Source organism: Ictidomys tridecemlineatus, chromosome 4 (genome assembly GCF_052094955.1).
Source record: "Ictidomys tridecemlineatus isolate mIctTri1 chromosome 4, mIctTri1.hap1, whole genome shotgun sequence".
NCBI classification, from domain to species: domain Eukaryota; kingdom Metazoa; phylum Chordata; class Mammalia; order Rodentia; family Sciuridae; genus Ictidomys; species Ictidomys tridecemlineatus.
In genome coordinates this window covers 50,767,004-50,789,534 of record NC_135480.1, presented here as the reverse complement: position 1 = coordinate 50,789,534, position 22,531 = coordinate 50,767,004, and the positions used below count along the sequence as shown (strand labels likewise).

General features: G+C 46.6%; 1 protein-coding gene across 6 annotated transcripts in view; it reads right to left on the bottom strand.

The window, feature by feature from the left end:
* Nucleotides 1–22,531, bottom strand: part of Galnt18 (polypeptide N-acetylgalactosaminyltransferase 18) — a 331,708-nt gene that overhangs the window by 97,846 nt on the left and 211,331 nt on the right. The window lies entirely within an intron of this gene.

The following is a 22,531-nucleotide window of genomic DNA, read 5'->3' as shown; positions in this document are numbered from 1 at the left end:
CCTCTTCTTCCTCCTCTTCTCCTCTTTTTCCTCCTCCTCTCCTCTTCTTCCTCCCCACCCCTCTCTCTTTTTTGGCCAGCCCCCTCAACCTCCACCTCCTTAGTCCACCGAGCCTGGTTTGGTGCCATAGTCCTTCTTCCACATCACAACCTTTATCACTGAAGACCTTCTGTAAGTCCTTCCTGAGGACTCCTCTAGGTCAAGTATCTTCAGATACTTCTTACATTTCCTCATTTCTCATGATTTCAAATTATTTCATCAAGTTGAACTTCTCTTTAAATATGTTAGTTTTTTCTTAAGACTTTAAAAGTTATGTACTCAGCAGCTGACTTAACATGTCAGAAGTAAACTGTGTGATACAGAAGAGAGGCAACTAACCACTTTCCTTAATCTAGAATCCATGCTCCTATTAACAGAGTCTAAGGCCGCATCAACTCTGCCTACTTTTCACTCAAATTCAGCTTGCTGAAAATATATACCTACACGTTCTTTTCACATGGTGCTACTAAATCAGACCTTCTTCATCCCATCTCTTCATGGATACAAGTGTAGGTGGTACGTGTGTGTGTACGTACGTGTGCGAGTGTGTGTGAGTGTGCATGTACTTAAACCAAAACAGGATCCTGCATTCACTCTTATTGAAAGCCACCGTTTTAAAGAATTGCACGGTGTCTCCTGATGTCAAAATGTCTCTGTCCCATGATTCTGCAATCCAGTGCCTTTGTTATCCAGCTCTTCCAGCTTTCCAGTTTCTGCAAAAGTGATGAGCATATGGCCTTCATTGTCATTCAAGTCATCCTTTAAACAATGTGACCCTTGTCCTAAGCTGCCTAGAGAAAAGTGGGCTGACTTCTGGGCTGATGCTAAATGCTGAGTCTTGCTTTGGCCTGTATGATAATGACCTGTGACCTCTGGTGACAGCAGCTGGCTGGGAGGCCGCTGTCTCACAAGAGCATCAGCCATAGGGCTGCATAACTCTGTGCCCCATGCTCCAAGGTCTTCAAGCAGGTGGCCAGAAGGTTTCCCAAGACATCAATTGCTTCAACACTTTGGAGGTCCATCCTGCCTGTTTGGAAATTTTGAGGAGAGCTGGTGAAGCCTGCCATCTGGGCTTTTGATGGTGGCAGAGGAGAGGATGAGTGCCCAAAGGCTGGAGGGAGAACCTGGCTAGACCCTCGTGTCCTCATTGAGAAGCCCCAGGAGTGTGTGCCTGTCCTCTTCTCTCCCTCACCCTTCAGGTGAGATCGCTGCCCTGGGGGCACCATTTCTAAGGTATTGATGGTGGATGATTGCTACCACAAGCCCCCCAGGAATCCCACCTCCCTGAATTCATATCCCATTGTAACCACTTTGCACACTGAATATGGCTGGACCTACAACAAGGGGGTGCAGCAGGAGGGCTATAGGGCAAGCTCCAGGCCCGGGTCTTGGATGCCTGGAAACTCTGGGATTTGCTCTCTGGCTGCTCTAAGTAGGGAAGTCTGAGCCAGTCTCCTTGGGAGGCCCAGAAGTCCCCAGTGAGGACTCAGGGGAGGAAGCACCACCTCCCATCCTCCAGCCCCAGTGGGGCCTCCAGCTGGTGCAAAGGCCCCGGAGAGCCCATGGATACCATGGCGCTGTGCAGAGCTGAGCTGAGCAGACAAGCTGCCCAAAGATCCCAGCCCTTATTGCAGGATTCCGCGCCAATGAATGGGTGCTGTCTCAGGCCACTGACGTGTGAGATGAGTTGTTCTGCACACAGTGCCCACTGTTCTGGGGTAGTGCTGGCACTGAAATAAGATTGATGCACAGGAAATGGAGTCAGACGCAGAAGTGCCAACTCAGAAGGACGGCAGCCAGACATGAAAGGTCTGGCTTCTTGTAAAACCGCTGCTCCTTTGTACCTCTGGCCTCCATTAACAGCAAACTGGAATAGAGCAAGTGGCAAATCCTGGCCCCAGGCAGCTGTGTTGCTCTACTGATTAAAAGAGGGACTCTTTTAGCCCCAGCCAGCAACAGAGTGGGGGTTGGGAGAGAGAGAAAGAGAGAGGGAGAGAAGGAAGGAAAGAAAGAAGGAAGGAGTTTGACATCTCCTAGATGACATGGGCTCAGCCATGAATTAGGGTTCATGTTTTCTGTCAATCTTTGTCAACTGCAAAATAAGAAGGGGGAAAAAATCTCAAAAGCACTGTGGCATTTGCAGGAAAACTGTTTTCTAAGATTCTTCTTTTTACATATTACATACCTTCCTGATAAACACTTTATATATTTAAAATACCTCTCAGAACCAGCTCCAAAAGACAGAAAGAACTTGCTGTTTTCCTTATACTTAAACACAAACACATAACTTGTCATATTTATCTTTTTGCTAAGGCTGTTAGGAAGCTCAGAGACAAATACAATTAATGACCAATCACAAGAGTTGGATCAGCATTTTTCCTTCCCTACCTATTCTAAAGCATTGATTTGCAAGTTCTAATTTAAATCTGCATTGTCTTTTGCCTTTTTCCCCCCTACTTAAGGACCTTTATTTTTTTTTAAATAAGTATCTGTCAATATTGCTTAATACAAAGTCATGGGAGGGTATACAGGCGCATAATTGTGGCAACAAGGGGGGAGCTCTGACTCTATTTTGTGCCGGGTTTCAGTGTGTTGGGAACAGGCGGTGGGTGGGGGGTCTGCTATTTGTGACTTTGCCAGACTTGGAGTCAATGCTGAGCTGGAGCTGTGACAGCCAGTGTTGACAGAGAAACACAATTTGCACTCTGCATGGGGCCAGTGTCCTCCTGCTTTTGTGGCTCCTCTAGCTCTCTCCTGCTGTCCCCAAATCCCTACTCTGCTGACTTCTGAAAGACCTCTGTAAGCCAGCACTCCCAGAAGCAGGGCTGATGAGACAGCTTGCCTCTCAGGAGGGCTCAGGCCACGCTCCACATCCACAGGTGGAGCACCCCCCAGGGCCAGCTGAAGGCCGACTGCCAGCCTGCTGTCACTTCTTCAGACTGAGAAGCCAAGGAGAACTGGGGGATTTACCAGTCTGGTCAACAGAGCCCTGCTCCCCTCCCTGGCTCTGCTCCCCTGTTTAGCAGTCAGCTGCCTGGGGCCAGCCCACAGGAAGAGAAGGCAGGCTGGCCCAGTGGGGGCTGCACCTGGGCTGTTGATCTCCTGTAAATATTTAATGGGACACTGATCTCATGGTAAAGGAAGCTAAAGGATTAAGAAGGAGCTTTGCATTTTTTTGGAAGGTCTTAGGCGCTGTGCTGAGAAAACTCCCCAGCTCTGCAGCTTCGGTCTTGATGGTGTGCTTGGTGGATAATGTCCTATGCATGCTCTAGGACTGAGGGGAGCAGGAGCAAAGGGAGAGGTCACCCATTCCTTTGTTCATTCATCTGTCCAACAAATATTGAGCACTTACAGTGTACCAAGTATGGATCTAACTGCTGTGGCGACCGTTGTGCACAAGGCAGTCTACAGGGGACTGAAGATTTGTGTCCCCCAACCCCACCAAATTCATGTGTTGAAATCCTCACTCCCAAGGGGACAGCTCATGAGAAGATAAATGAGTCATAAGGGTGAAGCCCTTGCCTAAGTCCATTTGATAAATGCTACATAAAATTCAAAGACTGGGTAGCTTAGCAAGACCCTGTCACCGAAATAAAATAAAGGGCTGGGGATATACTCAGTGATAGAGTGCTTGCCTAGCATGCTCAAGGACCTGAGTTCAATAACCAACACCACAAAGATACAAAAACAAAGTAGGTATCAAAATAAAATTAAAAGAGCTGGATAGCTCAATGGTAGAGGAGTCTGGCCCCAGGTACTGTGGGGAAAATGTTAGCAGAGTCATGAGCGAGAGTCTATTCCATGCCTGTCCTCTGACGTTTGCTGCCAGGGCCTTGAACACTCTAGGCGAGTGCTCTACCCCTGAGCTATATCCCTAGGCCTTTATTTCATTTTGGGACAGAGTCTTGCTAAATGACCTAGGTTTTGGCCTTGAACCTGGGATCCTCCTCCCTCAGACTTCTGGGTAGCCAGAATTACAGGTGGGCATCCCGGTGCCCGGCTCCTGCTGACATCTTCTTTCTGGACTTGTAGGTTTCAGAACCATGTGACAATTTCTGTTGTTTAAACCACCCAGCTGATGGTACCAGTACAGCGACCATGCAAACTGAATGTGCCAGAGTGAGGACTGGCACACACGGAGGCAGGTTCTGCAAGTCTCAGGGTGTTTCCCAGGAGCACAAGCCCCAGAACCCCTGCAGTCCTTCATTCATGGCTGCCCATGGTATTTGCTTCCTTCTCTTCCCTTCTAATGGGCTCAGGCCTCATCCCTGTTCCCTGGGATCATCAGCCAGAGAAACAACCCAAATCCTGCCTCAGGATCTGCTTCTGGGAGAACCAACCTAACACAGTAGGAAGCATCAGGCACTGTTCTAAGCACCTTGCAGAGTCCTCATTTAACCCTTTCTACCACCCTATGACGTAGCTACGTTGACCGTCATTCTAGTTTGAAGACAAGGAAATTTAGACACAATGTGACCCAGGTTGGAAATCCAGAATTTACATCCTGCTAGGCTGTCCCCAGAGCCCATTCTCTCCACTTCTCCACTTTACACTACCTCCATGAAATGAAACGTTGGCTAGCCTCCAGGGTACCGTACTATGAAGAGTGGAATTCAGTAGGTCAAGGTGGGACCAGAGCATCGGAAGCTCATTTCATACAAGATCCCCATGATATTCTGATGGGCAGGAGTCAAGCTCAGTTGTGACTATATTTTCTGTTTTAATTTTTTAAAGATAGACTTAGTGACAGGGTGGGGAAAAGGGAGGTTTTTGTGGAATGTGTATGGTTCCAGGGCTCAAGAGGAAGACTCAGGCTTAGACTGAAAAAGGCTCCTCACTACCTGCGTGCATAGCTAGCTTTTCTCTTCATTCTCACAAATTCTTTGCTTCCTTGTTGCCCTCGGTTGCAGAGCCTCCACTTTCCAGCTGGTTTTCTCTGTGTGGTTGTTGGGATAGTCAGCTCTCTGTGGCTATGACAAAATAGCTGAGAAAAACAACTTGAAAGAGGGAAGGTTTATTCTGGCTCATGGTTTCAGGGATTTCAGTTCATGATTACTTGGCTCTGCCCTTGTGGGGCCTGTGGCCAAGCAGAGCATCATGGCAGGGAGTAGGGAACGGAGGAAGCGGCTTACTTTATGGTGGTTGGAAGCAAAGAGAGAGGTAGGGGCCAGGGCCCATTATCCCCTTTAGGTGCACTACCAGTGACCTACCTTCCTTCTACTCTGTCCTACTTCATAAATGTTCCACCACCTCCCAAAATACCTTGAGCTGGTGCTTTTGGATCTTAAGAGAAGATCCAAACCATACCAGTCAGCCTCGGGTCTATTCCCTGTAGAGGTTTAGACCATCCCCTCTACTTTCCCAGCTGCACTCTGCATAGGCCACTGCTCCTTGTCCTCCCCTGGCCACCTCTCCTTGAAACCTCAATGCTGTGCTCCAAAGCCCAGCTGGGTTTATAGCATTGCTCCCACCTCCCGGAGCTACCTGGGAGGGGAATGGAAACACCCACACACACACTCCCACCAGGAAGTGCTAATGATCGCTAGTCTCTCCTGGCACTAATTTAAAGATTTAAAAGCACAGCACATTTCTGTCTCTTCCTTTAAGAGTGAAACAGTAGCTGGCCTTCCTCTGATCAGATTTACTGGCTTTCCTCTAAAGCCATTTAGGGCCATTGAAATACAAATGCTATGTCAACACACTTTAGAAAGAGATTATTTCTCAGGAATCAATGGTTGTCAGACCCAGCTGATCACCAGCAGCTGGGGAGCTAAAGAAGACAGAAGAAAAATGCCACCCATCCCAGCCTGCTTGAAGAATCAGGAGGGGAGTCTGGGCTCAGAGGGGCCTGCTGACGGGTGACGGAGAGCCAGCAAGGGCAGCTGGGGTCTCAGGACGAGTCGGCCTGAGCCAGAGATCTGGGCAGCCTTGCTCTGTGCTTTCCTCTCTCTGTGAGCTCATTCGGGACAGGCTGTCCAATCCCTGGCAGTTTACAAATGCCTTCCCCGGGTTCATTCTTCTGTCCACTACACTTAACAACTGCACTCTGCCCAGCTCCTTTAATAGCTGCACTTTTTCAAAGTCAATTGATGCTGAAGGAGATTTGGGAATGGCCTTAAATAGTTCCCCTCGTTCAGAAGGCCTGACCCGGCCATTTATGGTAAGGCCCTAGGGAAGGGCTCCATCAGGGAGGTCTGGGGAGGGTTTTAAAATATGGCTACCCGGGCCAGGCACACGGTGTCCCAATCGTCCTGGGAAGCTGCAAGCACTGATTAATCTTAAGGGTCCCGCCGTAGGTGTCTTGATCTACTCTGAGGTTTCGCAATGGGGAGTCAGTGATCACCAAAACCCCTAGAAATACAGGCTTCAAACTCAGTGGAGTCTCCAAAGCCAAGCTCACAACACCCACTGGCACCCTCTTATCTGCTACACAAGGGCATGTTTTCTCCAATGTCCTGCATCCTGCCACAAAACGGTCTAAACTGGTTTCCATTAAGACTGTGGCAGAGAATGTAAAAATACCCTCTGACAGACAGGGATGCACTGGGTTCTAATGGAAATTTAACTCCCTCTCTCAAATTAAAAGGAAAAAAAAATAACAATAGCAACAAACTTGATTTTTAACATTCATCAGAATCTGCTCTATAAACACCCCAACCCCAGTCACTTTCAGGCCACCAGCCTGATACCACCGAGTTGGGAAGAGCTGTGCAGAGTTGAGAAAGGATGCGGATCATCGGCCAGCTCACGATGGTTACAGTCAGCCCTGGCACTGGTTCAATGCCTGAGTTGGGAAGACTGCGGTCTGTGGACACCCCCCCATCAGCTACTGGGTACTGTGTTCAGTGCTCCACTTCAACCCATCCCATCCTTCCTTCATTCACTCATCAACGGTACATGATGAACATCTGAAGTGCCAAATGCTACTCAAGATTCTCACCCATCACCAACCAGCAAAGATATTCTCTGAGAACGCCCATTGATTTAGTGTAGCATGTACCAAGTACTGTTCTAACCCAATCCATGTCTATTCAATCAATCAATACTCTCAACATCTGTAATGCTACTCAAGGTAGGGCATATTGTCATCACCATTCTATAGACTACGTGATTGTGGGAGCCCAGAGAGGACACAGGATTTGCTCAGTGTCACAGAAGTAGGAGGCAGGTAGACCTGTCATGCAAACCCAGGAAACCTGGCTCCAGAGACTATTGTGATCTTCAATTGAAGACAGAGAAAAGAATCAAGCACCGGAGACTTTAAATAACATAGTCCAAGCTACCGTGAAGGTGAGGAGGAGCAAAGATGCAAAGTCAGATCTGCCTGGCCCAAAGACTGCCATTTTTCTTTCTGCCCACACAACTTTCCCAAGGAGACCCGTCTCAGGTCTTGACCACAGCTCTTTCCCAGGGCCAGATCTCTTCGGCTCTGTAGTTGTCCATGTTAGTAATTCAGCAAATGAAAACGAGATTAATGGACTAGCAGAAACCAGCTGTCATTACTGACTCCATCACCTTGGAAGAGGGCCAGCTCCCTTGTGCACTCCCTGGGGCTGTGAGGAGGAAGCCCTGTCAAATCAAGGTGGGGCAATGGCCCAAGTGCTGTGAAATTACTTAAAGGACAGAAAGGATTCCTGCTGCTCTGGTGGTTTTCAGCAGGAACCACAGGACTTATTAAAAATGCCATGAAAGGTGATTGATGCCAACCCTGTCCATGCAAGAGTGGACCCTGATCCAGTCCTGGCTCCTCCAGCTTAGAGCATAGAATGGGGCCTCCTGGGAGCTGCCAAGGAGGGCAGGACCAAAGCTCAGAGCTTGGGGTATGCTCGCATGCAGCACCCAAGCAGGTCACTTCCAAGCTCAGAGCAAGCTGTGGATGTTCCAGAATGTGACCTGGTTCTAGGAGGCCCAGGCTCTACCACTCTATGTTCAGCACCTGGGAAGGGCCAGTTAACCTTGGCAGGTAAGCCAGAGGCCAATTTGAATTTTGGTGCTGATTTCTCTTTTTGTGTAAGATAGTGTTGCCCAGCACAGAAACTTGATCCTAAAATCAATGTCTGACAGCCCAAGACTGCAAGATTCCAAGTATAAAATTTCAAGATTCTAGACTTGTCAAGTCTCTTGATTATGAGATACAGCTTCTATAAATGCCAGAGTAATAGCTCCAAGCCCTTTACCCCTCCTCCATCTCCTATCCCCCACCACAGCTTCTGCCATTGTTGATGTCCTTCAGGATCAAAGGTCCTGGTCCTTGCTTACTCCTAGCCTCTTCTTTAAGACTCTGCTCATGTAGGCTCACACATGCTACAGTGCCTTTGTACCAACGGCTTCCTCTGCCTAGAATATTCTCACTTCAACTGACCCAGCTCAGGTTATTTCTTTTTCTTTTTTCTTTCTTTTTTTTTTTTTTTAAAAAAAACCTTTATCGTGTGTTTATTTATTAATTTATTTTTAAACATCACCAGGACTTTTTATTAAAAAGTTACATAGTTACTTAAGTAGTAGACCTATAAAAACAAGTTTTAGAACATTATGTTAAACATTTTGTTATCCTGTAATTCTCTAAAATGTAGGAAAACATTTTATACTAAACACCTGTTTATTTACTTTTTTATGTTTTTTAAAAATTTATATATGTAGCGAGATGCATTACAATTCTTATTACACATATAGAGCCAATTTTTCATATCTCTGTATACAAAGTATATTCACACCAATTCAAGTCTTCATGCCTGTACTTTGGATAATAATGATCATCACATTTCACCATCATTAATAACCCCATGCCCCCTCCCTTCCCCTCCAACCCCTCTGCCCTATCTAGAGTCTATTCCTCCCATGCTCCCTCTCCCTACCCCACTATAAGTCAGCCTCCTTATGTCAGAGAAAACATTCAGCATTTGTTTTTTGGGGATTGGCTAACTTCACTTAGCATTATGTCCTCCAACTCTATCCATTTACCTGTAAATGCCATGATTTTATTTTCTTTTATTGCTGAGTATTATTCCATTATGTATATATGCCACATTTTTTTTATACATTCATCTACTGAAGGACATCTAGGTTGGTTCCACAGTTTAGCTATTGTGAATTGTGCTGCTATAAACATTGATGTGGCTGTGTCCGTGCCATATGCTGTTTTTAAGTCCTTTGGGTGTAGACCCAGGAGAGGGATAGCTGCTTTCCATATTGGCTGCACCAATTTGCAGTCCCACCAGCAATGTATGAGTGTGCCTTTTCCCATACATCCTCGAAAACACTTAATTGTTGTTTGTATTCTTAATAGCTGCCATTCGGACTGGAGTAAGATGAAATCTTAGACTTTGGAAGCAAGCAGGGGTTTCCATCCTCATATCAAATAAAGTAGACTTCAAGCTAAAATTAATCAAAAAGACTAAAGAATGACACTACATACTGCTCAAGGGAACCATACACCAATAAGACTTAACAATTATAAATATATATGTCCCAAACAATGGATCAGCTATGTTCATAAAACAAACTTTTCTCAAGTTCAAGAGTCAAATAGACCACAACACAATAATTTTGGGTGACCTTAACACACCTCTTTTACCATTGGATAGATCTTCCAAACAACTGAACAAAGAAACTATAGAACTCAATAATGCAATCAATAACTTAGACTTAACTGACATACATAGACTATTTCATCCTTCAACAAGTGAACCCACTTTCTTCTCAGCAGCACATGGATCCTTCTCTAAAATAGACTGTATATTATGCCACAAAGCAAATCTTAGCAAATATACAAAAGTAGAGATACTACCCTGCATTCTATCAGATCATAATGGAATGAAATTAGAAATCAATGATAAAATAATAAATAAAAGCTACTCCACCACCTGGAGACTAAATAATATGCTACTGAACAAACAATGGGTTACAGAAGACATCAAGGAGGAGATTAAAAAATTTTTAGAGGTGAATGAGAACACAGATAAAACATATTGAAATCTCTGGGATACTATAAAAGCAATTCTAAGAGGAAAGTTCATTCCTTAAAAGAAGAAAAAGTCAACAAAGAAATGACTTAACACTACATCTCAAAGTCCTAGAAAAAGAAGCACAAATCAACACCTAAAGCAGTAGATGACAGGAAATAATTAAAATCAAAACTGAAATCAGTGAAATTGAAACAAAAGAAACAATTAAAAAAATTGACAGAACAAAAAGTTGGTTCTTTGAAAAAATAAATAAAATTGACAGACTCTTAGCCATGCTGATGAAGAGAAGGAGAGAGAAAACTCAAATCACTAACATACGTGACGAAAAAGGAAATCTCACAACAGACAATACAGAGATACGGAAGATAATTAGAAATTATTTTGAAAACTTGAACGCCAATAAAATAGAAAATATCGAAGTCATCGACAAATTTCTAGGGTCATACTATTTGCCCAAATTGAATCAGGATTTTAAATTGTGATATACACAATTTAAACAGATAAAGTGACGAAATAGAAGATGCCATCAGAAGTCTACCAAGGAAAAGCTCAGGACCGGATGGGTACACAGCTGAGTTCTATAAGACCTTTAAAGAAGAACTAATACCAATACTCTTCAATTTATTTCAGGAAATAGAAAAAGAGGGAGCACTTCCAAACTCATTCTACGAGGCTCATATCACCTTGATTCCAAAATCAGGCAAAGACACATCAAAGAAAGAAAACTTCAGACCAATATCTCTAATGAACACAGATGCAAAAATTCTCAATAAAATTCTGGCAAATTGAAAACATATCAAAACAAAAACATATCAAAAAGATGGTGCACCAGCTCAGGTTCTTAAGGAAGCGTTCCTTCACCTGCAGCAGCTCTCCCCACTGGGAGAAAGGCAGGGAGGCAGAGGACTGTTATCCCCTAGGGACAAAGACACAGGGGGTTAGAAACACATACTGCAGGCAACAAATGAGGAGCAACCTACTGCCAGAGCTCTGGCAGCTCTGTCCTCAGCATCCTGGGGGAAGAGTTAAGGCCCTCGAAGGCTGTAAGTCAGCTCTGTAAGTCTGCAAATCACTGCTGCTCAGGCGGTGATCAGTGGTCTCAGTGCAGCTGATTCACACACAGGGGACCTGTGAGCTCCAGGCACATGTTTATGCCCCAGAGTCAGCTGGGTGCCGGATGGCGAGGCAGGATGTCCTTTTGCTCAACCCACAGGACACCTTCAGCCTTTGTATACACACTCAGTGATAATACAAAAGAGAGGGATCCGTGCAGGGGGAGGTGACAAGGCAGAACCACGTGCTCTGCTCTTGGCCCTCCTGTTTCTATTTCTCTGTGGAAAGATATGGAGCCTGCAGTAGGAGCAGGGACCCAGGGAGGGAAAGACCCCAATTGAGTTCCCAGCTCTTCCATTGCCACCCGTGAGACTCTGGGCACGGACTCATCTTCCTGAGCCTCAGTTTCCCATCTTTGAGGTGAGAATAGCAATACCTGCCTCTTTAGGTTTCCATAGAGTCTGTGAGCGGATCCCTGGTGTGCTGAGGCCTCCCTAAGTGGAGTCTAAACTTTCTGCTCCTTCTTCCTTTTCAAAGGAAGGGTTTACGGTTTCCCCAGGCCAGTAATACTGAGAAAGACAGGTCTACAGCCAATTGCTCTGGGACTTCCCCCAAGTGCAGGATGTTACTGCTCCTCCAGGGATATCTGGTTACTCTACATTCAACCTCCAACCCCTCCCCAGTTTGATCTACATCTATGTCTTACCAGTCTCTCATAAGGTGGTTTCTCTGTGTAAGGTACTCGTGAGAGCCTTATGGGCATTGTCATTTAACCCTGAAAGTAATTCTCTTAGGTACTTAGTACTACAAGCAATCCATTTTATAGATGAGAAAACTGAGGCACAGAGAGGTCAAGTAGTTAGCAAATTGTAGAGCTAACATCCTAAGTTTGGGAGTTTGGCCCCAGAGTTCCTATTCTTAACACAATTCCTACCTCTGTGACCAAGGGTAAGAAGGTGCATTTAATAACCCTCTACCCAGGCTCTGGGCTAGGATTTCACATGTATCTGACCAGCTTTGCTTTGCGATTTCAAGCAGATGAAAAGATGGAGGAGGCTAAGCCATCTCTTTTATTCACAGCAACCCCACCAGGCAGGGACCTTTGTGCCCTCTGATCCATTGTAGATGTGAGAAGATGAGCCCAGAGTCTTTAGGTACCAAGCCCCAGCGGGCTGTTGAGGGCTGCTCCAGGACTGCACTATGCCCAGCACATCTGCCCGCTCAGTGCATGCCACAGCAACCTTGCATGGCCTTAGAGAAATTCTCCAGGAAGAGAGGGCCAGATCTGGGCACCTGGGAGTCAGCTGTGCCCACCTGCATGGCGAGGCCAGGACCAGGCTCAGCACCTCCAGCTCTGCTCGGCCTGGCATGTGGCAGGGACACTGGAGGCCTTTTTTGTGTCTTCATAAGTACGTGCTGCATGAATGACTTGATGGACAGGTCATGCCTCAGCTCGGTGCTTTTGGATGGCCAACATTTGAATCCTGCAGGAAGATGTTGGTAAGGTTTTCTTCAGCTCCCTGTGCCCACTGGCCTTGTATGCATCCCTGTGCTGATTTATTGGACATTCCACTCAACTGCAGCCTCTTGAAAAAGGGACATGGGGTCCACCTCTCTGCATCCAGAGAGTCAGCCGGAGTCTGGCATTGATGGAAGTTTATTTGCCAGACAGATTGATGGCATATGAAACAGAAATGCTCAGGCTCAGATTTTAACAATCTCTGGGAAATATCCAGAAAAAAAAAAAACCCAGTGGCTCTGCTGTTAAGCCTCACAACTACCTAGGAGTTAAAACTTCATTTTTTATTTTCACATGTTTTCCACACTTGGGCTGATTAAATTTGTTCCACATTCCTGTCCCATTCAATCTGTAGGGGACCAAGCAAGTTTAACAGATGATAGCCATTTTTTTTTTCTTTTTGGTACCGGGATTGAACCCAGGAGGACTTAACTACTAAGCCACATCCCCAGCCCCCTTTTTTTTAAAGTTTTGAGACAAGATCTCACTGAATTGCTTAGGGCCTTGATAAATGGCTGAGGCTGGCTTTGAACTCACAATACTCCTGCCTCTGTCTCCGAGTTGTTGGGATTATGGGCATGTCCCACCATGCCTTACAGATGATAACATTTTAATAGAAGGAAACCGAGGCTCAGCATGCTAAGATTCTTTCCTGACATCACCCAGTTAACAAATGGCAAGACTCAGACCCAAACCCAGGGGTCATAAGGCAGACTGGAAGACAGACTTCATGTCTTCTCTTCTGGAAGTCTCTATGGATCTCTCTTAGAACCTTTGTATGCTCAGACCATTTGAAAGCCACTGAAATAACATGAGAATGGTGCCACTCTTTTCTGAGCACACTAGACTTTCTTCTAGTATTGGCTGGTGCCTCAGGACCAGCTAGAGCCGAGCAAGCCACACACGCTCAACCTGCCCTTCCCCAAGGTGTCTGGGGCACGGACCATACGCACCCAAGCACGTCAGACGCACTGCACATGCTCACCCCATGAAGTCCTCACCTGAACTCATCAGGAAAGCTCTATTAGGGTCCCCACTTGATAGAGGAGAAACCAGACTCCACTGGCCCAGTGTTGCCCTGCAAGTGGTGAGGCCTTGACCCAAACCCAACCGTCGGACCCCAAGCCCCATGCCCGACGAGAGTCTTCTAGGATGAGGACTTTTCATGGGGTGTGGAGGCTGCGGCGTGCTCTCACACTGGCTGGGCACTAATGCACTCAGCAGGCATTGCCCAGCTTCCCCTCCCAGACCCTCGCAGCCAGGGATGCCCAGCCACCTAGGGCCTGAGGCCTTTGACATCATGAGCCCCAAATAAACTTTTCCTCCTCTGAGTTGTTCTTTTCGGTATTGTCATCACAGTGACCCCAACCTGACTAAAACCCTGATCCTCCCTGCAGTCTTTTCACCAGGCCTTCAGCACCATTGATTTTTTTTCCCCCTCAGACCCTCTATTTCAGGAACATGCATCATTATATCCCTCTCCTGAGATTTGCTTCAGAAAGCCCAAGGAATATTACTTCTTGACAGACATACGCCCAAATACTGAAAATATTGTTCCTTCTCACTTCATGTCTCCTTTGTGATCTAACTGGCAGATATTTACCAAGCACTCAGCACAGAGCAGGCCCGGGGCTGCCGGGGGAGAAGTCAGAGCCCTCCTCTCAAGACACTCACGGTTCAGTGGGAAGAAATCATTAAACCAATCATTTTAGTACATTGAAATACGTTCAGCAAGTGGTTGTCCCAGGAGGCTGCGAAAACAGCCCAGGCTAGGACAGCCTCTGCAGAGGGCTCAAGGTCGGTTTTAGAAGATGATACTTGAGTTGGTCTTGAATAGGTGAACGAGGGAACTCGGCTAATGAGACAAAGGAGGCCTGGAAAACCTTCGTGGGTAGAAAAACATAGAATGCCTAAAGCGAGGGTTATGGCTGAGTGTGGGGGTACAGATTAAAGGGGGGAGGTTGAGTGAGTTTGGAGAGATTACAAAGGACCTTGAAAGATGGGCAAAAGGTCACTACGAAGCCATAGGAATCCATGTGTATTCCTCCCATCTAAAGTCTCTGGATGAACTGGAATGCCAGGAGGATTTGTCATCGATTGTCAACTAAAAACTCTAGAGTAGCAGCAGAAGGGACTGCCCCATTCCAGAAACCAAGGAAATGAGTTTTTTTTCTTTTCTTACCCCCAAATAATGCAAAGCATGGGATCCTCACTCAACTCCAACCTCTATGGGGACCACACTGCCTCTCTAACAAGTGGCCTGGGGCATTGATGGAGACTGCCTGGGACAGGCACAGGCAGGGACAGGCTGGGTCTGGTGCCCTTCTAGAGTTCTTGATCCCTTCCTGACCCCACTCTGTCTCGGAGTGGCACTATGATGGGTTCCTCCCTCCTCTGAACATAGTGAGTTAGAGCAGCCAGGCCTGATGCTCTCACCATGGAAACAACCCATAGGTCGCCCAGGGGCAAGGCTGGATCAGCTCTGGAGCAGGGCCAGGAATGGTACCCAGAGACCTGATTCTGAAGAGGACTCAGCCCACAGAATCAGCCCTACAGTATCAACTTGCGTGGGTCACCCGGGCTTCTGGCTGTCTTACCCCAATCATTCATTCTTTCACTCAGCAAGTGTGGATGGCCCAGGGCCAGGCAAGCCCCCTCAACAAGGCTCAGCCTTTGTTTTAGGGGATAAATTTCTGGGCCCTTCCTGTCAGATGGGGCCTGGTACAGTCCCCCAGGGAGAACGATGGATCTGGCTGGGGCTCACATGTCTCTAGAACTGGTTCACAGGGCTGCAAGCCCAAGACAGTGGCAGAAAGCAGCCTGGTAATTCATAACGAAGTGATTGCATCTAATCAGAAGCAGAGGCAGTGACCTGAGGGGAAGCAGGAAGGGGGGAAGGAGATGGGAACCACAGCCTGTGAAGCACAGAGGGGTGGGTCTGCACTGGGCGCTTCACCTGCATGAGCTCACTTAATCCTCACAACCATCCCATGAGATGGGGAAACGGAGCCCAGAGACCATAAGGAAGACGAGGAGGCAATGGTGGGGAGAGGGTGCTACCCTGCAGGATAGAGCAATGGCACAGGAAAAGGGAGCAGGAAGGTCAGCAGGTGGCATGCTGATTGGAGGAAGGAACATGACACAAAGAAGGGGAGAAGACTCTGGAACTCCAGGAAATGTGAGGGGACAGTTAGGCCTCCTGTAGGCAAAGAGCAAAAGAGACGCCCAGAACCCAGAAGGAGGATGGTGATTGAAGTTACTGCCGAGGGGACACTGCCAGGTGGCAGAGGGGCCATTATCCATCCACAATCACTTCCCTCCTTGTTGATCCACACAGAGCTAAGGACTCCCTGTTCAAAGAGCAGGGAGTCTGGAAAGTGTGGGCCGGAAGCCGAGGGGCTCAGATGACGGGTGCTTGCTCCTCGCAGTGCTTTCTTCCCACTGGCTTCGAAAGAACAAAGAACCGTCAGGTCTTCAGCTGGGCCTGCGGATGGTGTTCCCGGTCAGTGTCTGGCTCTCTGGATTCTGGCCTGAGAGTCACAGAAGCCAGATCAAGGAGGGCAACATTTCAAGAGGGGAGGCAGAGGGAGTTTGCTTAGAGATTATGTGACTCCATCAACAGGGGAGAGAAGAAATGCATGAACAGGTTACCATGGGAGCAGCCGGACGGATGGAGGAGGAATTCATGTGTGGCAGCCCCCAATGAGACAGAGGAGCGTACCTTGGAGGCTGGAGCATACAGTGGGTCTTCCCAGGAGCCTACACGGAACATGAGCAGCAAAGTGACATCAAAGAGAACTCAGGCCACGCTGGGTGTGGTGGTGCACACCTGTAATCCCAGTGGCTCAGGAGGGTGGCGCAGGAGGATCATGAATTCAAAGCCAGACTCAGCAAAGATGAGGTGTGAAGCCACTCAGGGAGACCCTGTCTCTAAATAAAATACAAAATAGGGCTGGGATGTGGCTCAGTGGTTGAATGCCCCTGAGTTCAATCCCCAGTACCATCCTCCCCCCACAAAAGAGAACTCAGGCTGAAAGTCAGGCACAGGCATGAGGAGGATCTCACAGTGCCACAAAGATTTGCATGCAGAGGGGATTAACTCCTGCCCAGCACCAGCCAAGGAAAGAGAGGAAGTGTTTGGTGAGGTCAAAAGTGACGAAGAAGAGAGAGGCGAGCTCTGGACCTCTAGCCTGAGAAATGGAGGGGTGGGGTAGGGGGTGCTGTGCTTCTGGCCCAGAGGGCAGCTTGGACAGGAGGTGCATGGAGAGGGCCTTAATGGCTCAGGCACCAAAGGGAGGGCTTCCCTCCATCCAGAGCAGGGCATTTCACAACTTGCTGAGCTAGCTTCTCCCAGTGGCTGGCGGGAACAATGCCAGGGCTTTCTACTCTTGATGCATCTTGGAGATCTGTGAGTGTTTAATGAAACCATGAAAAAATATCTCGCACACACGCATGTGCACACACGCATGTGCACACACACCCTTTTACCTATTTCTAAGGTCTAGAAAGTCCCCCAAAGACCATCTGTGGCTCTGCTAGCACTCTGCTGGCTCTATTTAGAACCCTTTGCTCTCCTGGGCTTGCCAGCTCCTGTCAACCATGAAGACATGAGTGGCAATGTGAAGTGTTGGATCCTCAGGGACAGACCTGTCCCCATCTTCTCACCGAGTCTGTTTGAGGGAGGGGGGATGGCCAGTTGTACACAGAGCCTGGGTTTTAGTAGACCGATTTCAAAGGGTGGATGGGAAAGCTGTGATTTCATGGACTGTCGACTTTGGAAGGAGGCCCTGGGAACCCAAAATCTGCCTGTGTAACTGAAGATGACCTAAAACAGGAAGACAAGCAGGGGACCCGGGAAAAGGAGAGCCTGGAGGACTCTTGAGTAGCTCCTATTCTTAAAAGGTCATATAGAGAAAACAGAAAGAAGATTTAAAATTGCCATTGATTGGGCTTTGTGAGTTAAGACGATGAGTGAGCTGGGGGCCCCTGATTAGGGACGATGGCATATTGTGTGAGATGCTGAGGGAAAGTGCAGCTCCTTGGCTTCCATTCTTCAGCCTGCCCCCGCACCTGTGAGAATAATGCTCAATCTGAAGGGAAGAGGAAGGAAATTAACATTTATTAAATAACTGCGATGTTCCCACATAAAGAGCTCCACACATTATAGGCATTATTTAATCTTCTAAACAACCCTGAGAGGAGCTCTTGGTATTTGCATTTTATAGATGAGAAAGCTGTGGTGTTGAGCAACGTGTCCAAGGTTGCATACTTAATAAGTAGCAGAGGCTGGATTCAAACCTGGATGATGTGTCTCTCTCCAAAGTGTGCTGCTTCTGCACCCACGGTCCTTGCCCTCCAAATCGTAGGAATCATGGGAAGCCTCTCACCTGGCCATGCCACCCTGTTCTGGCCATGCCTGAGCTCACTGGACAGCTGGTCAAGGTGGAGGAAAGAGTAAATCCTGACTGTGGGGCACAGCTAAGCACTTTTCATAAACTATTTCACTTACTCCTCACCACAAGCTCACAAGGAAAAAAAAAAAGATGACAAAACCAAAGGACAAGGGCATCAGAGAAAGTCACCAGCCTTATAAAAAAGTAGAACCAGAACTTTAGCCCTGAGCAGTTAAGTAGTCTACTAAAAATGAACACAAAGGGTGCTCTCCACTCTCAAGGAACTGCAGTCTCCCGCACCAGAGAACCACAACTCGGAGCATGGAGAACCTCAGGAGATTATATCACTGAATTAGGAGGAGAAAGGACTGGAAAACCAGAGGAACACCTGGGGTGTTAGCCCATCAAAGAGGAAAAGATTGTTTACACTAAGACAATGCAATCTAACATAAGCACAGGCAAGATTTCTTAAGAGGGGAAGAAAGATGTCTCAGGCACATGAAAGCAGCATGTGCAAGCATCCTGAAAATGGCCAGAGGTGGTACCTAGGAGAGGCTGAAGGAGACCCTGCGTCAGGGCAGAGGGCAGAGGGCATCAGACGGACGAGCTGGAGCTGGTCGGAGGCACCAATCCTGAAGAGAAGCCTTGCAATGGACTGAATGCTGTGTCCCCCCCCCCCCAATTCAGATGTTGCCATCCATCCCTCCCATGTGATGGTGACAGAAGGGGCCACCTTTGGGAGGTGATAGGATTAGATGTCAGGAGGGTGGAGCTGTCCTGAATGGGATAAGTTCCCTCCAAGCCCCGAGAGAGCTTGCTTCCTCTTTCCAGCACAGGAGGATACACCGTGAAGCCTACAGCCGGCAACCAAGAAGAAGGTCCTCCCCAGATTCGGCCCGTGCTGCACCCTGACCTCAGCCTCAAGTCTTTCTTGTTTTTTTTTTAAGTTATACATGACAGTAGAAGGTATTTTGACAAATTATGCACACATAGAGTAAGACTTATTCTATTTAGGATTCTACTCTAGTGGTTGTACATGATGTGGAGTTACCCTGTCCTGTATTCAAATACAAGGCTAGGATAACTATGAACTCTACTGTCTTTCCTATTCCCCTGTCCCCTTCCTTCCCTTCATTTCCCTTTGTCTAATCCAATGGATTTCTATTCTTCCCCTCCCCAGCCTCCCTTCTTTTGGGTTAGCATCCACAAATCAGAGAGAACACTGGCCTTTGTTGTTTGGGCCTGGCTTACTTCACTTAGCTTGCTAGCCTCTGGTTCCATCCATTCACTGGCAGATGCCATTACTTCAGCCTCAAGTCTTCAGAACTGTGAGCAGCAAATGCCTGCTGTTTAAGCCATTGAGTCTGTGATGTTTTGTTAGAGGAGCCCAAACCATGACAGGCCCTGAGAGTCACCTGTAAGAGGCCTGTCTTTATGGAGAGATGAAGGAGAAAGGTTGGGAAGGGTTGGGTTTTTCAGTACCTGCATCACAAAAGGGTGGATCTGAGGGCCCTGCAGAGGTGTTACCAGGACAAGTCAATGAACACGTCCCTTACGAGTGCTGCAGGCCAAGTATTGTGTAAATAATACATAATAATAATAATGACAAGCAATAATGATCCAGAACTTTGAGAGTCAGTGTAGTGTACGATTAAATGGACAGTTTTTTGGAGCTATCAAAGCAGGGTTAAATCCCATCCCCCACTTACTAGGATGTGAACTTGGGCAATTTGTTCTGCCTCATGGGTATGTACTCTGAATTATAAAATGAGAATACTACTAGAAAGTACTTCATAGTTATTGTGTTAAAGAGTTAGTACAGGTAAAGCTTTTAGGAAAATTCCTGGCATATATTAGATACACAGTGTTAACTATTATTATCATAAGCAATATTTATTGAACATTTACTATATGCTAAGTATATGGCCTAAAGGATTTACATACTTTATTCAACTTAAAGACCATGGTTTTAAGACGGGTCCACAAAGGCATTGATATGCTTCTCTTCAAGAACTAGAGCTTGACTCCTTTTCCCTTGAGTGGGGGCAGGATTTAGTGGTGTGCTCCCAATGAGTAGAATATGGCAAAGTGGAAGTGACAGGGGAGTATTAAAAAAAATTGCAGCTTGGTTATTGTCTCAGATCACTTACTCTGAAGGAAGCCAGCTACTATGGCATGAAAAAAGATCTATGCCAAACCCCAGCCCCAGTCAATGGTCCCGATGACTGGGGCTCTAACCACTATCTTTACTATAACCTCATAATCCCAAACCACCCATCTCAGACACGCCTAGATTCCTGGAGTTCAACAATTGTGTATTATAAGTATTTAGAGTTTTAATCTGTCAAGATTGGAGTAATTTGTTACATGGCAATAGATACTAATGCAATAATCATCAGACAAAGTTTCCCTTTCATGTTCCTTAGAAAGGATGCCAACTCAAAATGATGCAAGTCAAGTTCTCCAGGATTGGAGAATCCATGGAGGGAGTGGCTCACTGGGTATCTTACTTAGTTTCTTGTGGCAGCTATAACAGAATGTCCCAGATTGGGTGGCTTATGGACAAGAATCCACTTCTCACAGTTATGGATGTTGGGAAGTCTAGATCAGGGTGCTAGCAGATTTGGTATCTGCAGGGGACCCATTTCCTGGTCCGTAGATGATCATATTCTTGCTCTGTCCACACAGGACCAAGGGTGAGGGAGCTCGCTGGGTTCCCCTTCATCCCCTTCTCGAGGACTCCATGGTCACTATTGATCACCTCCAGAAAGCCACGGCCCCTAAAGCCATTACACTGGGGTAAGGTTTCAGCATATGAGAATAAACATTTAGCCCATAGCAAATGACACTTACCACCAGATTCCAGCTATTTAGTTCTGAGAATCATTCAAGTGAAGCCAGAAAACCTGCATATTTTGGTGGGAAATTTCCTTGTTGTTAATAGGAATACAAATTTTTTAAAATACAGTGTAAACGAGACAGTCGCCAGAAAACCACCATTTTCAACCATCTGGACTAGATGCCTGAAAAATTGGGGCTGGATGATTATATAATCAAATGAATGAGTCGTTAACTGAAGGACGATGTCCAAAAGGATTGATCCATGGCTCCGTATCAATATTGGAGGGGTCTCTAGCAGAAGGTCTGTCACTAAAGGACTCAACCAGAACAATTTTAGGGAAGAAAAGTTTATTTGAGGGCTCACTGTTTCAGAAGTCTTAGTCCACAGAAGGCCAGCTCCATTCCTCTGGGCTCGAGGTGAGGTAGAACATCATGGCGGAAGAGTGTGGCAGAGGGAAGCGGCTCACATGGTGATCAGCAAGCAGAGAGAGAGGTCTCCACTTGCCAGATACAAATATATATCCCAAAGCCATGCTCCCAATGAGCCACTTCCTCTAGCCACATGCCACCTGCCTCCAGTTACCACTCAGTGAATTGTACCAGGGGATTAAGTCACTGATTGGGTTAAGATCCTCACAACCCAATCACTTCTCCTGGGAACCTTCTTGCATTATCTCAGATGTGAGCTTTTGGGGGACATCTCATCTAAATCCTAACAAAGCCAAAGGCTCTGTCTTTAGTTTCATCCTGGATAAGTTTTTCCTTAATAATGTAAAAGTAGAGAAATTGTATCGATTCATTTTTTTATAATGGATAAGAAGGTGGGGGGAAATGGCAATAGATAACAAGAATTTTTTAATAAGAAGGAGTCACGGACCAAATCTAAGAAGACGAAATTTGACTGGCATAAAATTGGAAGTTCTGCATCTGCACTCCAAACTCAAGTATACAAGACAGGGAGTCAAAGCCACACTGGACATATTATTCCTGAGGCAACTCATACAGGAAGGGGCAGAAGTTGAGGTGAGATATACCCATGTTGAGATATGCTCATAGGTGGCCAGGAAAGGTCCCAGAAACAGAGAATGATGAAGAGGAATCAGGCTTAGGCAGCCTCAAAGAAGCCTTCCAGGAGAAGGGCTGGAAATCTTGGCCAGTGGTCAGTATCAGGGATGCACAGCAGAGGCCTGAGGTGTACCTAGGGTAGTTATGATGTGGCTACCATTCCAGGAGGTTGGTAGTAGCTAGCAACAGGTGCAAACTCAAACAGAAGACTCTCCAGCAGGAAGCCTGGCCCATCTACATGGACTGTAGGTCAGGGGCTCAGCCACATGGAAAAAGGCCAGCATCTAATAAGCAAGTTGGAATCACTTAACACTATCGCCTTACAACTTGCCCCAGAGTCTTCATTAAAATGCAATGAGGAACATTTTTTCATATATTTGTTGATGGATTGTATATCCTCTTCTGAGAAGTGTCTTTTCAGTACTTGGTCCATTTATTGATTGGATTATTTGGGGTTTTTTGGTGTTTAGCTTTTTGAGTTCTGTATATACCCTAGAAATTAATGCTGTATCTGATAGGAGAGGGGTTATAATTTGCTCCCAAGATGTAGGCTCTCTACTCACCTCACAGATTATTCTTTTGCTGAGAAAAAAATTTTTGATTTGACTCCATCCCATTTATTGATTCTTGGTTTTAATTCCTGTGCTATAGGAGGC